Raw genomic sequence first — 6000 nt, 5'->3', positions numbered from 1 at the left:
AGAGTTCAGGGGTCAGTAATAAGTGATGCAGAGTTCAGGGGTAACTAGTAAGTGAAGCAGAGTTCAGGGATTAGTAGTAAGTAATGCAGGGTCAGTAGTGTGTGACGCAGAGTTCAGAGGTCAGCAGTAAGTGAGGCAGAGTTCAGGGGTTAATAGTGGGGTGAAGTTCAAGGGTCAGTAATAAGTGACGCAGAGTTTAGGGGTCAGTAGTACGTGATGCAGAGTTCAAGGGGTTAATAGTTAGGTGAAGTTTGGGGGTCAGTAATAAGTGATGCAGAGTTCAGGGGTTAGTAATAAGTGATGCAGAGTTCAGGGGTCAGTAGTAAGTGACGCAGGGTTCAGGGATCAGTAGTACGTGATGCAGAGTTCAGGGGTAAGTATTACGTGATGCAGAGTTCAGGGGTCAATAATAAGTGATGAAGGGGTCAGTAGTAACCATTATGTCAGACATTCCACTATATGAGCTTCTACAGCTGTTGTATTTACATTGTAGTAAAGAGTGTATTAAAGCGGTGTTCCAGGCTCCCCCTCCAAGAAATAAAATTCAGCATCTACACATACTGTACACATACTGTAGCTGCTGACTTTTAATATTAGGACACTTACCTGTCCTGGAGTCAAGCGATGTCGGCACCGCAGCCAATGATTCCATCGACTGTCGGGTGCTGCCACAGCCATTGCCAGTTGCGGCTTCACAGGCGGGTCCCTACTGCACATGCGCAAAGCATGCTGCGCATTTGGATTGGCTCAGCGGCGAGGGAAGGAGGAGGGGGCCAAACTTCGGAGGGACGGCGCTGCGGCACCGTCTCCCGGATGTGGGGAAGGGTACCTCTCAAAAACAGGTACCCGTTCCCCCCTCCCCCTGAAAGGTGCCAAATGTGGCACCGGAAGGGGGGAGGAAGTAAATGAGCGGAAGTTCCACTTTTGGGTGGAACTCCGCTTTAAACATCTAAATTCTTGAACTTCTTTGGAATAAAGCCCCTTGTATTAGTGTTGTAGAATCAGTGACAGGATACTTTGTGTGATGATGATGTGGCAACATCCCCTTTCCTGTACAGAATATCACAGTGTATCTTCCAGTGTAAGGAAGACTAGTAGGGATCAGTGTGACCGAGTTCTGAAACAATTTCCAATAATTAACACAGCTTGTTTTATAATATAAGGTAAAATTGTATTCCATCGACCGGGAATTGAACCCGGATAAGGTAAAAATGTATTGCATTGGCCGGGAATCGAACCCGGGCCTCCCGCGTGGCAGGCGAGAATTCTACCACTGAACCACCAATGCATTTATGCATGGTTGTCAGGTGTGGTGAGGCAGAGTTTAGGGGTCAGTAGTAAGTGACGCAGAGTTCAGTCGTCAGTAGTAAGTGATGCGGAGTTCAGTCGTCAGTAGTAAGTGATGCGGAGTTAAGGGATCAGTAGTAAGTGATGCAGAGTTAAGGGATCAGTAGTAAGTGATGCAGAGTTAAGGGATCAGTAGTAAGTGATGCAGAGTTCAGGGGTCAGTAGTAAGTGATGCAGAGTTCAGGGATCAGTAGTATTTGAAGCTGAGTTCAAGGATCAGTAGTAAGTGATGCGGAGTTCAGGAATCAGTGGTAAGTGATGCAGAGTTCAGAGGTCAGTAGTTAGTGATGCAGAGTTCAGGGGTCAGTAGTAAGTGACGCAGACTTCAGGGGTCAGTAGTAAGTGAGGCAGTGTTCAGGGGTCAGTAGTAAGTGAGGCAGAGTTCAGGGGTCAGTAATAAGTGATGCAGAGTTCAGGGGTAACTAGTAAGTGAAGCAGAGTTCAGGGATTAGTAGTAAGTAATGCAGGGTCAGTAGTGTGTGACGCAGAGTTCAGAGGTCAGCAGTAAGTGAGGCAGAGTTCAGGGGTTAATAGTGGGGTGAAGTTCAAGGGTCAGTAATAAGTGATGCAGAGTTTAGGGGTCAGTAGTACGTGATGCAGAGTTCAAGGGGTTAATAGTTAGGTGAAGTTTGGGGGTCAGTAATAAGTGATGCAGAGTTCAGGGGTTTGTAATAAGTGATGCAGAGTTCAGGGGTCAGTAGTAAGTGATGCAGGGTTCAGGGATCAGTAGTACGTGATGCAGAGTTCAGGGGTCAATATTACGTGATGCAGAGTTCTGGGGTCAGTAATAAGTGATGAAGGGGTCAGTAGTAACCATTATGTCAGACAATCCACTATATGAGCTTCTACTGCTGTTGTATTTACATTTGTCAGGTAAATTCCAACAGTTTGGCTAATCAGCGCATTCACGCATTGGCGCGAATACGCATGCGCGGCCAACTCCGGGCAAGATCAACTAGTAATGTGCGTGTGAAAATGCACACGCGCGCATGCAGGACGTGATGGCGCTTGGCGCCAAACGGCCTATTTAAACCCAGCAATGACAGCCACTAGTTGCTGGATGACCTTCAGCTCCCTGTTTCCCTTGTGCCTTGTTTGCCTGTTTATCTTGGATTCCCTGTTGCCGACCTGGATTGCTTGACCTCGACTCTTCTTGATACCTCTGGCTCCTGACCTTTTGGCTTGTCCCTGGACTCTCCTCTGTCTTCTCCAGTGTCTGACCTTGCTTGGCTATTGACTCCGAATTACCAGTCTCCTGTGGGCTATTCCAGCTTACCTTGTTCCTGCAGCACACCTGCCTGGCTTGTCAAGTGTTTCAGATCCACCTTGGACCTATCAGCCATTTGCAGCAGCCACCATCTGGCCATCCCAGCCGGCAACCCGTGCTACTTCGGGCACAGCACTCCCTGTCTCACCTCCAGGGATGTTCTGCACCTAGCCGCAAGGGGAGCCCTCTCTACACTCCGGCTTCGGATCAGGTACGTGACAGTATCATCCAGCCATGACAGAAGCCGAGAGAGGTGCCTCCCCGCTGGAAGCCTTATGCCAGCAAGTTGCAGCTTTAACCCAGGCTGTGAAGAATCTTCAGGAGGGTTACTTCCAACTGGAAGGTCGCCTGCAGTACATGTCTACACCGCCTCTGGCGCCTCCTTCAGATCCATCCGCTGCAGTCTCTAACCCTGCTCCTTCAGCTTCGGGAGAGTCAGCTCCTACACCTGCTATGATGGCTCCTCCTCCTGAACCCAGAGTACCCCTGCCTGAACGCTTCTCTGGTGATCGTAGGAAGTTTAAATCATTCAAGAATGCCTGCTTACTATACTTGGCTCTGCAACCCAGAACTTTTTCCTTAGAGACAGTTAAAGTAGGGTTTATCATCTCCCTGCTGTCTGATGATCCCTAGTCCTGGGCCCACCATTTGCTGGAACAGAAGGATCCTGCTCTGGACTCTGTCGAGGTCTTCTTTGAGGCAATGGCACAGCTGTACGATGACCCACAACGTTCAGCCACTGCCGAGGTGACACTTCATAAATTACAGCAAGGCCGACGCCCCGTGGAAGATTACACCGTGGACTTTCGCAGGTGGTCTGCAGACACAGGCTGGAATGAGGCCGCCCTCAAACATCAGCATCGGCTAGGCCTGTCGGAAACTCTCAAGGATGAGTTGGCTCGGGTTGAGACCCCCACCACTTTAGAGGGGCTCATTCAATGGGCCATCCAGTTAGACAGACGTTTGCGGGAACGTCGGTCCGAACGTGCTCAGTCCTTTCAGCCTGCTTGGATGCTACCCAAGGTGCCACCACCTTCTGCACCTTTACCGACTGCTACCAGCCCAATGTCACCCGAGGAGCCTATGCAGATCGGGGTGGTCCGTTCAGCCTTAACCTCTGTGGAAAGACTTCGTCGCAGACAACTGAACTTATGCCTGTACTGTGGGGACACTGGACATTTCCTTCGTAACTGCCCAGTCAGACCAAGTAAGCCTCTTATTTCCAGTCATATGCATCTTCAGATTCCCGGATCCTCCCCCACTCACCTGGTCCTCCTTGTTTCTTTGCAGGTGGTAGGAGGGGAGATCAAGCTGCCAGCCATCATTGACTTCAGAGCCTGCAGCTGTTTCCTGGATATCTCATTGGCAAGAGACCTCCACATACCTCTCCAGACCAAGAACCATAAACTAGAAATCCACCTTGCAGATGGCACGACTCCCAGATCCGGGCCCATCATCCAGGAAACCTTACCTATACTTGCCACAACCGGCCCTGGCCATCAAGAACTTCTTCACTTTGACGTTCTTCCTTCGCCCATGCTCCCTGTAATTCTGGGAATCCCCTGGCTCTGGGCACACAACCCATTGATAGACTGGTCAAGAGGGGAAGTATCTTTTAAGTCAGCATACTGCCGTCAACATTGTGTGGCTCCTGTGATCCCGCCTCCTGCTGGTTGTTTTTCCATTCAGCCTGTTTCCAATATCGGCCAAAATGTTCCCTCTGTGTACCACAACTTTCTTGATGTATTTGATAATAAGAAAGTGGACTCATTACCACCTCATCGTCCCTACGATTGCCCGATAGAGTTGTTACCTGGTGCCGAAATTCCTTTCGGCCATATCTTCCCGCTCTCAGAGACTGAGCTTAAAGCCCTACGGCAATACATTGACGAAAACCTCAAAAAAGGGTTCATTCGTCCTTCCTCCTCTCCGGCCGGAGTGTAATGTTCTGGAACCTCTGGTACCCTTGTTCCATATTTCTCTCTTACTAAATTGCGTCCCATCTTGTTATCCAAGAGACGCATACACCTTTAAGACCGGATGACATCATTGCTGAGCGCCGCTATGAGCGTCTATTTCAATCGCCGGCTTTCTCTCACTCATTGCTCGTTCAAACCACATGTTCACCGCACCTTCTCCTGTGAAGTCGGAGCTGCTGACATTTCCCTTTGCTGAACTGAAGCCGGAACCTCGCTGCTGATCCGTATCTCGCTACGGGATCACCTCTCTCTAATGGACACTGTTACTACTAACCTATCTAAGTGATAAGTACCCCACAGGGGATTCCTTACTAACCAATCTCCTACTGTCATCTACTGCAATTACCAGGACTATCTGTATCTATCTATTCCCTATCATCTGCATAGACTGTTAGCTCTTGGGACTACCTTCAACTATCCTTGCACTAGGTTACTCTGTCTAAGTATACTCCATCTGTGTCCTCTTACCATCTGCACTATACTTGACATCAGAACCTATCTGCTTTACCATCACCTGCAACTCTCCTAATACTACTCCTAGTGCTCACCATACAATAGCCTGTCTCTCATCTATACATTCTCATATATTCTATCCCTCCATTAAACATCTGATTGAGTATATGTATATTGCATAACAGGCTGTGCACTGTGATGAAGTCCTGAGAGTTGGATATGTTTGTTCAACAGAATCTCTACAAGGCTACTGAGTGTAATAATTCTGCAGCTGTAAATCCATCCACTAACAAAAACGCATGAACGTTACACGGAGCCGGCATCTTTTTCGTAGAAAAGAGGGACCATACCCTAAGGCCTTGTGTGGATTACAGAGACTTAAATAAAATTACTATAAAGAACCGGTACCCGCTTCCTCTCGTTCCTGAGCTTTTCCAGAGATTCCGCTCCGCTCAAGTCTTCACCAAATTAGATCTACGAGGTGCTTATAACTTGGTACGGATCTGTGAAGGCGACGAGTGGAAGACTGCTTTTCGAACCCGTTTCGGGCACTTCGAATACCTGGTTATGCCCTTTGGGCTCTGCAATGCCCCTGCCACCTTCCAGCATCTAGTGAACGACATTTTCAGAGAATTCCTGGACAATTTCCTTATCGTTTACTTAGATGACATTCTTGTTTTTTCTGCCAACTTGGAGTCACACAGAATACACGTGCAAAAAGTATTGGCCACTCTCAGAAAACATGTGCTTTATGCAAAGGCGGAAAAATGCGAATTTGAGAAGTCATCAATACAGTTTCTAGGTCTGATCATCTTCACGGATGGAATAGCAATGGACCCTCAGAAAGTGTCTGCCATCTTGGAGTGGCCTGCTCCCACGGACAAGAAAGGTATCCAGAGGTTTGTGGGTTTCGCAAATTTTTATCGCAGATTCATTAAGGACTTCTCCCGCATC

The sequence above is a fragment of the Pelophylax lessonae genome, assembly GCF_965119305.1.
Source record: "Pelophylax lessonae genome assembly, chromosome: 4".
In the NCBI taxonomy this organism is placed as follows: domain Eukaryota; kingdom Metazoa; phylum Chordata; class Amphibia; order Anura; family Ranidae; genus Pelophylax; species Pelophylax lessonae.
The sequence above is the reverse complement of the archived record's forward strand: the minus strand, read 5'-3'. Positions refer to the sequence as shown.